Consider the following 11,696-nt stretch of genomic DNA (forward strand, 5'->3'; position numbering starts at 1 on the left):
ATTTGTTTTGTCTTAGAGAATTGCTGTAAAGGTAGGCTTATGTTTTCTACTTTGTTCTTGGTGTATGTGTAAGTAAAAAAAAAAAGTTTTTTTGTTTCTTTACATATTAGTGATGTTTATTCTGATGTTTATGAAGCAGTTACTATGTTTTATTGCCTGGAAATTTAATTCATGCCCATTAACAAATGAGCAGTATAAAAGAAAAGACAAAAATCTAATGCTTCTAGCCTTGATGATTTTCATATACACATTTTTCTTTAACTTTAGAAAGGTCTTTTAGAAGCTATAATCTGATGTTCAGCAAGTCCTTTATTCTACTACACTATCTTTTATTCTTCTGTTAAATTTAAAGTCAGAATGTATACCTGTAATTTTTTAATTTAATCTTTATTGTATTTTTTTTATTACCATTTAGTCCCTTTATATCCCCCCACCCAGAATACCTGTAATTCTATTTTTTATTCAATTTTTTTTAACAGTTTGTAGTCTTTATTTAATGAGCATAATTTCAGCACTTGTTTTTGAAACTCCACTGGGACTCATAGAGAAACATAACTGTGAGAGAGAAACAACCATCGGTGGCCTCTCACTCGCCCCCATCTGGGAACCTGGCCCGCAACCCAGGCGTGCGCCCTGACTGGGAATGGAACTGGCGACCTGGCGACCTTTTGGTTCACAGGCCAACACTCACTCCAGGGGTTATTTTTTTTTAAATTAGATATTTACTCTACTATTATACCCCCCCCCCAAATAACAATAATCCCTTAATATCATCTAATAACCAGTCTATATTCTCATTTCCCAGTAGAGTAAAAAATGTATTTTTACACTTGGTTTTGAAACAAGATCATAAATGTTAAACCTAAATGGTGACATATATTTTAATACTTTATTTTAAAATTTTTTCTGCCATGAACAGGTGTTACTTTTCTAATTTTTAAAAAGTATAATTTTGAAAAAGAAAAAGGAAAGATGATGGACTGGAGGAAAATCATGCAGCAAATGAGACAAAAAGATTAGGTTTATAAATAGTTAATCAAGAGCGATAGTGAGCAAAGAACAGGAACTAAATTTTTTTAAAAAGATTTCATTATTTATTTAAAGAGAGGAGAAAGGAGGGAGAAAGAGAGGGAGAGAAACACCAGTGTGTGAGAGATACATTGATTGGTTGCCTCTTGCACTCTCCCAACTGCGGGCCTGGCCCATAACGCAGGCATATACCCCGACCAGGAATCAAATCGACAACCTTTTGGTTTGCAGGCCAGCACTCAGTCGACTGATCCATACCAGTCAGAGTGGAAGTAAATTTTATTCACTAAGAATTAAAATAGCAAACACCATGATGTACTAGATTAAGTTGACAAAATTCAGCCACATTAACAACGCTAAAGCTCCCTGAAGAGTTGGTGCGATTGTGCTCATATACGCATACAAAATGTAAATTGTCATACTGGGAGAAATGGAGCCATAAGGAATTAGAAAGCTATAGACAAACATATGTTTATCTCTAACAGTAAAAAGAAGCAAGCTAAATATTCAGCAATTAAAAAAATGAGTAAATAAATGATCTTTCATCAACTTGGACGCTGTCATTAAAAATTCTATGTCTGCCCTAACCAGTGTGGCTCAGTTGGTTGGGTGTCGTCCTGCAAAGTGAAAGGTCTCCAGTTTGATTCCCAGTGAGGGAACATGCCTGGGTTGCGGGTTCAGTCCCTGGTTGGGGCACTCGCGAGAGGCAACCAAGAAAAAAAAATTCTATGTCTGAAGGCTACAGGGCCATAAAGGAACATTTATGATAAAAATGTTAAATTACATGCAAAATATAAGATAGGACACTGTAACTGCAGTGATGTAAAATATGTATGTATTTGAACAAACAGGAAAAACTAGACAGAAAAAAAACAACATTGCCCTGACCAGTATGGCTCAGTTGGTTTGGCGGCTTTCCTCAAAGCTCAAGGTCACTGGTTCAATTCCAGTTAGGACATATGCCTGGGTTTCAGTTCCATCCCAGGTCAGGGCATGTGGGAGAGGTAACCAATCAATGTTTATCTCCCCCTCTCTTTCTCCCTTCCCCTCTCTAAAAATGAATAAATAAAATCTTAAAAAAAATAACATCATTGGGCTAGAATGCCCAAATCATAGATGGTTATTTTTCTTTAAAATTTCCTTTAATATCTTCATATTGTTTTTATAATAATTCTTTTTAAAGAGAAGCCAGGATGTGGGGAAACATTTAAGATGATGTGGAAAATATGCCGACATACGGTCTTCCCTCTTGAAGTCTTGCCCAAGCCTTCAGCCTCCTGCCTGGCCCCAGCTGCCCCACGCCCTGGGAGCCAGACAGGTAAATCCCATTTCACTCAGGCACTAGCAGGCCCTGGCACCTCAGACATAGCAAAGCTGTCTGTTCCCCTTTGCTGATCCTACCACCCTGCCAAGCTCTTAAATACTTTATCTCCATTTAATCCTCACAACTCAGTAAGGTAGATGCCATTATCTCTATTTTCTAGATTTAATACTAACTCATAAAAAGTTGAGTAACTTGTCCAAGGTCTCAGAGTGGATAAACAACAGAGCCAAATTCAAGCCTCTTCTTTTCACCTCCGTGCTGCGCTGCTGTGCTGGATTCTGAGGACAGCTGTGCCCAAGACTTGTCTTGCAGTGGAGTGAACTCCCCAACATCTCTGGTCTCCTAGTCATTCTTATGTAACGGGGTGAGGCATCTGAGAGAGGAACTCACCTCCCTGGATCTGGGCTCAGCAGTGCAGAGGGTGATGGGACTATCACCTTCACTGACTCGCTCGCTCATTCATTCATTCATGTATTCCATACACGTCTACTGAGCTCTCTCTATAAGCCAGACATTGTTCTGCCTCTGGCATACGTATAATAAGACACAGTCTCCATATAACAAATGGAGGAAGACACATCAACAGAGAAATATAATGAAATACTCTCTCCATTCAAATGTCATCTCCTCAGAGAAGGTGCGCTGGACCATGTTATTGAAAGCATCTCTCCACATCCATTCACTCTCCCATTACTCTGTTGGTTCTTCATATAAGTTGTTACTGTCTGGATTCTCTTAGTATTTATAAGTTCCATGAGGACAAGGACTTTATTTGTTCACCTCTGTACTTCCCAGGGCTTAGCACAGAGTAAAAGCTTCATACGTATCTACTGCTTGTTGAATTATCTGAATGCGTGAACATATTGCAGGTACCATGTGTAGAGCTGAGCTGAGCTGAGCAGAGAGGGTAATAATTCAGCGGGAGGATGAGGGGCAGAGAAATCGCACATGGGCAGTTTGGAAAAGGGAGGGAGATGTATTTCTTTGGCAGGAAGTCACAAACATACCTAAGACCTTTCAAACCCAGAAGGGAAGCGGGTGGGAGGAGATAGTGAGTAGTCTCAGATTTCACCTGTTTTAGAGACGTGCTTTAAAAGATGGCATTCTCTTCAAAGTAGCAGTTTATCTTCTATAATTTGGCCTGAGCAAATAATGGCAAGATGAGGGCAAAAATGAGTACAAGGACGTTCATGGCAGCACTGTTGATAATGACAAAAAGCTGTAAAAAGCCTGTCCAACCACAAGGGAATGGTTAAATGGTGATTGAGTCATGTGGTGGAATACTATGTACTCATTGGAATGCATATGTAGACCTATACATTTATAAACTTGAAAAGGCATTCAAGATGAAAAATTCATGAAAAATACATTCTCAAGCAATATGTTTGCTATTCTTTCATTTTGACAATTGTCTATGTATGAGACAAAAATATATTGGTCATCTCTAGTTGGCAGGCCTACTGGTGATTTGTCCTTTTTTGCTTATTTTTTTTTCTTAAAATGTCTGCAATAAATATAAATGACTTGGACAATAAAAATGAAAAGAAAATAAGGTCTAGACTGTCCTCTGGAGATGAAAGTTAGGCAGGTGGGAGCTGAGTAGAGGGAAAAGTGCCTGCAATTCCAGGGAGCAGTGTCCTCAGGGGAGACACCTCAGCCTCCATCCACCCTCAGAGGAAGTGAAATCCTCCCAAAGAGAAAGGTATTGAAACCCAATCAACTAACTCTGATCAGCTTAGTGTTCATTCAGTTCACTCAAGGTTTAGCCTGCCAGGTGCAGAGATAATGGAATTAGAATGCAAAATTGATTTCAGGACTCAGGGTCTGTTCCAGCTGTGGCAGTGAGGGGTGGAGTTCAACCCCCTGCCTTTCCTCCATCCCAGACTTCCAAGCAAGTGCCAGCCCTTCTAGGTAAGGGGGTGTTCGATCCTCACAGAGACAGAGGTATGGCGGAGCTTCCCCCCTGGGGAACCGCTTTCCTGTTAATCCTCATTCAGGGAGTTCTTTCTTATACCAAATTAAGTTTTCTGCCACCATAATTATAAACATAATGTTCTCATTGTTTTCCTCTGATTATAGAATACTTGAAAAATGTAAAAATGTATGTACTTGGAATATATTAATTATAAGGAAGAAAAATATCCTTGATCAACCCGTGTCCTAGAAATATAACCACTAATTTTTTAGTAGGTTATCTTCTGTACTTCAGTTCATACAGACAGGCATAATTGGCATGACTGTGTGTCCCCTGTGGCGTCCTGATCTCACCATTTACCATCAGTCCCTAAAGAATGCCTTTGTAGCCTCATCCTTTCTGCCTCACTCCCCAGGCAGAGCTTGGCCCACACAGATAGACCACTAACTAGATACTCACCAGTAGAGACAGAAGCTCTCCCCATCAGTGAGCTGTCTTACAAATCGTCGAGGAAGACTTCCTCCGTGGCTGTGGCCTAAACTCTCATGGGAAAGAGCACTTGGACAGGAAGGGCATCAAGTTGGGATTAAGGCTATGAAAGGCCCTTTAACCATGTGTTTCTGTTTATCAAGACAGCACCCTGCAGAAAGGGAACACCAGTAACACTGCCACATCCCTCTTTTCACGTGACAGGCACCACACCATGTCCGTTGTCCAGCCCTGTCTCTACAGAAACTTCCTGGGGTCTCCCTCACTTACAGTTCCAACACCATTGTCATTTTGCTTGACTTTTTTGCTGCTAACTAACAGCAAAAGCTTGAGATTTTGACTGGTTTCTCTCACAAAGTTTGATCTGTTGCTAATTCTCTGACGTGGGAGTGATAGGGGAACTCAAGAGTTAAAGGTGTTAGCCTTAGTGGATAGACTTAAGCGATTAATGCATGTGGAAAGCTATTATTCCAGCAACTAGAATGCACGACTCCAGGATGTCAATTCAACCTTTGAACCCCAGGAGATCTGCAAGTGATGGAGATATTATCTGAATTGTTGATCAACAGATAAAGAAATACTAGGAAAAGTACCTGAACTTCAACTCTTATCCAATTAACCTTTTTTTCCCAAACCCCTTACCTACCCTTGTTCTTATAAAAAGGTTGGCTTGAAATAAGATGTTAACGACTTTCTTCTTTCTTAAAGATTGATTGATTGATTTATAGAGAGAAGGGAAGGGAAGGAGAAAGAGGAGAGAAACATCAATGTGTGAGAGAGACATCGATCAGGTCCCTCTTTCACATCCCCAACTGGGGACCTGGCCTGCAACCTAGGCATGTGCTCTGATTGGAAATTGAACTGGTGACCTTTTGGTTCACAGGCTGACACTCAACCCACTGAGCCACGCCAACCGGAGCAAGATGTTTTTTGAGGGTATATAACCCTCCGTCTTCTCAGATTGCAGACATCTGAATAAAGCACCCATAACGATTCAATTCTTATCTCTCCCTATTGATTCTGGTAGTGACAGGCAGTGAGAACGCAGACTTTTCCAGTTTCAGGAGGTAGTGGTTCTCACCTCCCAGCTTAGATGCTGGTCTCTAGGTTTTTCTTTTCCCACCTAGGAGAGATGCTTAGATGCTGATGTTTATGTGGCTTGCTCAGCTTGTGAGGCCCTGGAAAGCCTCCATCTGTGTTCTCCTCATCCACTCTGCTTGATATAACCCAGTGCAGCCAGGACCCACAGTCTGACGCAGGTGCAGACTAGTGTACACAGGCCCAGCCACTCACCCTGCCCTCTGACCTGGCCCAAGATTAGGGTCTGCCTTCCTTAGCTTCCCACATTTCTCCCAAGGCATTATGCAAAGCATAAAAATCTCTTCTCTAACCCAGCCATTTGACTCTGGTTTTCCATCACTATCCCCAAACCTTAACTTTCTAACTGTCACCCCATCAGCATTCCATGAAAATTCTTTTTAAAAGTTCCTTTGATCAAAATCTCACACTGGTTTCCTACTTCACTAAAAGTTAAACTCAGGTCCTTATAAGAGCCATCTTCTCTGACCCCACAGGGCTCCTGGCTTTCCTCCAATATGTCAGACATGCTTCTGCCTCAGGGCCTTTGCATGACTGTCTCCTCTACCTGCAATGCTATTACAGGAGAAACTCCCAGAAAATCAGTTTTTGCTGACACAGTAAAGAATTACAGATCAGCAAGCCTGCTGGAGCAAGCAAAGTTTATTAGTGCTAAGTTCTAATAAGAGAGCAAAAGCAAGGGTGGCAAGAGCAGGGGGGCCAGAGGCTGGGTGACCAGCACCCAGGTAGTCAAAGGTCGACTGGCCAGGGGCACCCCCATGTGGCAAGAAATGGCCAAAAGAGTGAGTCCTTTGTTCTGAGGACTTACATAGTTGACAGGATCAGGGTGAGGGAGTTACCTATTGATTGATGGGTAAAGGTGGTGCCAGCTTCGCCTGGGGAGAGGTAACTACCCAAACGTAGGCATATGTGGGGGTCTCTTAGCCTGAATTCTCATCTCGCTGTAGACTCTGTTTGTTTATTTTGAGGCAGGCAGTTAATCGAAGTTGTTTTATGGGTTTTTCTTTGGGCCCTGCAGTCCTCCTCACCTTCTCCTTTCCAGGCCTTGGGATGAATACACAGTCTCAAGATTTTTCTTTTCCCAGCTAATGGTGATGATGCACATAGACTTTCAAGGGCTCCCCCGATCTTACACTACCTTGTTCGGAATGCCTGGCAGTCTCATCGAACCAGGTTCAGGGTTACTGGGTCAACTGATGAGACACCTCTTCCTTTGCTTTTAGCCTCCTGTATTAAGTTCTTTATTAGATTGCAATGGTGAAGACCCTGCCTTTATTTCCCCTCTGGCTGCTCATTCCTAACTGCCACCTAATATTTCCCCTCTCAAGTAATAGGAACCCAAATCTTTGGGGACCTTGGGCTCAGAACTCTGAGGTCAACTGGTGAGTCTTGTCTCCCTCCTCCTCCCTGCCTTGGTTTCCTGTCTGTCCTACCTAATTTCACGCCAGGTATCTATTTGGCTACTTTTCTCGCCCTCTCCAAGTCTCTGTTCAAATCTCACCTTCTCAGAGAGGCCCACTTTGCTGCTACATTTAATACTGCAGCCTCATTTCCACTGAGACAGGCTAGTAAGCCAGGACAAGTAGAATAGGGAAACTGAGACAGATAGCTGAACAAAATGACTGAGCAATTTATAGCCAGATACACAAGGTCACCTCCTTAGAGATAACATCTAAGCTTCACTTGTATTTCAGCTCCAAGTCCAGAAAAGCAGCAAAAACAGCTGGGCGATACTAGGACCAACTGCAGCGACTGATGGCCCCCTGCCCTGGCACTGAACAATCAGTAGAGACCAGGACCCGAAAGAGCACACCTGCAGAACTGATGAATATTCTGCTGAATAGCCCTCCCCTGAGATCTCCCCTAAGATTCCCACCTGCAAGAGAGAGATAAAAGCCTCAAGACAAAGGAACCAGCCTTGTGCTCTCCCTCTGGGGAGCAGCCCTCACCATTCCCTTCCCTCTTTTCTTCCCCCCACCTCTTCCCCCGCAGGCGCATGTCTCCTAGGCTCTGGGTGTCCCCACAAACTTTGCAATCTAGGGAGCAATGAGCAGTGGCAGCTTGTCTCAGGCTAACCCCTTGAACCTGCTTCCAAGGCCACTTTTTCTGACTTCACAGTGAAATAATGCAGCTCAGTCTAGGCTTTCCTGTTGCTTCTTCTATGCTAAGCTCTTTCTTGTTTTACTGTCCCCATCTTTAATAAATGTACCCTCAGTCACATGGACATGTGTTGTGAAATCTTTCCTGCACCAAGACAAGAAACCACATGCTCCCAGCTGGCCCTGGGCAGACACGCTAAGGGCCAGGCCCCTGTCTGGTGACCCCACCAGCACTCCGGATGCCCTCACAATGCTCTACTCTCTTTCTCTAATAGCTCCATCGCCTTATAACATACTGCATGATTAACTCATTTAGTGTGTCTATTTTTTTACCACTCAGCCCCCACTACTCAAAATGTAGACTCCGTGAGAGTAGGGGTCTCTGTCTTTTTTGTTCACTGATATATTTTGAGTGTCTAGAATAGTACCCTGCACAAAGTAGGTGCAGAATAGTTATTGAATGAATGATGAATGAATGAAAGGTATTTAGAATCCTTGTTCAGGGGCCATGCTAATCTTCTCTGTATCCTTCCAATTTTAGTATACGTGTTGCCAAAGTGAGCACTAGAATCCAATCTGTGGATAGGAGGAAATTTCTGATGGGGAAAAGTAAGTATGCTTTTAATTTGGGCCAGAGGCAGAAATAGGATGGACCATACCCACCGCAGCCTGAGCTCCCAGTTTATTTTGGTATCTCCAGTTCATTCTCTCATTCTGCCCAGTCTGGAAGGAGGAGGAAGTGTGCCACATGTGTACACTGTGCATGTACCTGTGATATGAGACCCTCCTGGAGACTTTTAAGATAAACAGGCAGAGATACCCTTGGCCAGCTTTAGCCCCCATGCTGGACCCATTAGGTTTGACCTCAGAGAACTTCCCAAACAGTCCCGCCAGTTGAGGTGCCATCCAAATGACTGAGGGCCTGCAGAATCACTCTCTCTACAGATGTTCTTTGCTTCCTGGCCCAATCAGGTGTATTCTTACCAGAAAGGAATGGAATGAATTAAATGATGCCCCAAAGTTCCTGAAGCAGCTGGGATGTGATAGAAAGAGTATGTATTTTGTGGATTCAGTCTGCCACTTACTGAATCTTCTCTGTGGTAGGCAGAATAATGGCCTCCAAGAATGCCTACACCCTGATCCCCAGACCTGTGAATATATTACATCACATGGTGAAGGCAGTTTTGCAGATGTGATTAAAGGTTACGGATCTAAAGATGGAGTGATTGTCCTAGATTATCTTGGGTAGGCCCCATTTAATCTACAGTTAGGAGTCTCTTTGCATCCCCCAGGCACCTGAGAGATAAGTATTTTGCCATGTATAATACACTAACATGTATAATGTGCACCCACATTTTTGGCCCAAACTTTCAGGAAAAAAATCTTTTGTTTTAACTTTTTAATTCAATTATTTATTTATTTATTTATTTATTTATTTATTTATATTTAGAAACAAAACGGATTATCATATTCCAGGGTTTTGTTTTGCAGATGGATATTGTTATTGCTTTGTAGAGTTACACTTTTAATGTAAAAGAATAAATAAAAAAACACTTATACAGAACAATTAAAAACATTCATATAGATATGGAATTAGTACTACTGATGTATAATGCACATCCTTATTTTTCTGTAAAAATTTGGGCAAAAACGTGCGCATTACAAATACCATATGGTCTCACCTATAAGTGAACTCTACTCAACAAAATAAACTAACGAACAAAATAAACCACAGGCATGGAGAAAAAAAAATAACCATGAGCATTATACACAGAAAAATATGGTATATCCACCACTTCATCCTTTCCTCTCTGCCTGCCCTGTCCTGGTTGAGGCTGGATAGAGAAGAGACAACCCCTGAGCGGCTTGAACCTGGAGGGGCAGTCCCCAAGCTGAGAGCAGAGGGGAGGAGTGTCTGAGACTGTAGCCAAGCTTCCCGACAAAGAGAAAACAGTCTCAAGAGTGAGAACCCCATCCTTCTAAGGAAGTCAGAAAGGCAGTGAGTCCTCTTCCCAGCTGCTGTGGGAGGCCAAGGCCACAGTGGTTGAGACAAAAAGTGGTCAGGGACCCCATTGCCTATTCCCACTACCCCGGGATGGATAGTTCCGTCCCTCTGAGAAGCACTATATATATGCCAAGTTAGAAGGGCGCTTTCAGGCCATCTAACAGACCTCTTGTCATACACTTGGGAAACTGAGGGACAGAGAGAGGGGCCCTTCCATCATATAGCAGTTGTTGTGAAGTCAGTTATAAGGCCACAGATCTTATCCCTCTTCAAAATTTACACACTAGGCATCTCAGAAGCTGAACCAAGAAGTAAGCTCTCATCCCAAATGCCCCCTCACCCTCACTCCCTAGCAGCCCTACCCCCTATAACAGCTTGCAGCTTTTAGGTTCTGGACAGGAGCCAGGCCATCCTGTTTATTCTTAGCCAGGGGGGCTTATCTCAGTGGTAACTGTATTCTTCCAAGATTAAAGAAAAACAGTCGCACTTCCAGGTATTTATTCATTTATTTATTATTTATAGCACACCTACTTCTAAAACATATTTGAAGTGACTCCCAATAAAAGCTGCACGTACAACAGAACTATTCAAAAGTTAAATGTCCAGACAGTCAAAAACATTTCAAGATTTTTAGACTGTGGAAGTCATTTTGTTTGTTAAGGACAGATGAGGTCTTTGGTCACAGGTTCTTGAGAGGCTCAGGTCTTGAGAGTGGACAGTTGAAGGTGCCTGGTCAGGTTGAGTAGTTAAAACTGGAGCATCCAATAGAGTACGGGGACCAGGGTAGGAAAGGGCAGCCACCAGCAACCCAAGAGCAAGTGCACAAGTAAAAGGCCCATTTTCTTTTATTTTCCTTTCTTCCTTCTTGGAGTCTAGGGTGTAATGATGTGATGATTGAGCTATAACCATTATCTTCTGGTCACGAGGCAAGACATACCCAACATGCTAAGGATGACAGAAGGGGCCTAGGTTCTTGATGACAGAATTGAGCTGCTGAACCAAATCCTAAAGAGCCCACCATCAGTTGTCTGAGAGAGAATTAAATGTTTAAGCCACTATTAGGCAGGTGTTCTGTTACCTGCTGCTGAATATATCCAAACTGATAAGAGTGAAAGCTCATTCTGATCAATGTGAGATAGTGGAGCACAAAGGATGGATGATTTGTTTTACCTGGGTGGATCCTACAAGGTTCCTCAGAAGACACCCCTGAGGAGAGTCTTGAAGGATGAGTAGGAGTTTGCTAGTCAGTGAGGGGTAGGAAGGGCATGCCAGGCAGTAGGACAGCACATGAAAAGGCATGGAGGAGAGAAGGAGGATGTAGGTTAAGGAGCTACTCACAGAGAGCTGAGAGGTGAGAAGTTATCTGGAGGAACATAAGCAGATCACTAGGGATCTGGAGTTAGGATGAAAAGTATGGCCTTGGTTGAGTGGGTGATAGGGAGCTGCTGAGGGAATTTCAGCCAGGGCTAGTAGTGGGAGCTGATGGAAGTCAAGCAGTTTCCAGGTGATTGGACTCCAATGAGGAAGTTTGTGTTGGGAACAAGTCAAAGGGATTCAAGCCACTGAGAGGAAGCCAGGACCCGTATCAAGACTTTTTCACCAAAGAATCTCTCACCTTTGTTTTAGGCCTTCTCTAAGGATTCCTTTTTTTTTTTTTTTTCCAGGAACCCATCACCTTGATGGGAACAGTCAACTGTACAGAAAATCAGCAGTTACTGGGAAAATCTTGACAAAGAT

The 11,696-nt window shown here is 42.8% G+C and overlaps 1 non-coding gene across 1 annotated transcript; it reads right to left on the reverse strand.

Annotated features, from left to right (window-relative positions):
• Positions 1-8,412: 8,412 nt before the first annotated feature.
• On the reverse strand, positions 8,413-8,519 carry LOC129071878 (U6 spliceosomal RNA). Its single transcript, XR_008529303.1, has one exon. It is a non-coding gene; the product is annotated as a U6 spliceosomal RNA (small nuclear RNA).
• Between the last annotated feature and the right edge of the window lie 3,177 nt (positions 8,520-11,696).

Source organism: Pteronotus mesoamericanus, unplaced genomic scaffold (genome assembly GCF_021234165.1).
Source record: "Pteronotus mesoamericanus isolate MK-2021 breed Mesoamerican mustached bat unplaced genomic scaffold, CSHL_Meso_final contig_27, whole genome shotgun sequence".
NCBI classification, from domain to species: Eukaryota; Metazoa; Chordata; class Mammalia; order Chiroptera; family Mormoopidae; genus Pteronotus; species Pteronotus mesoamericanus.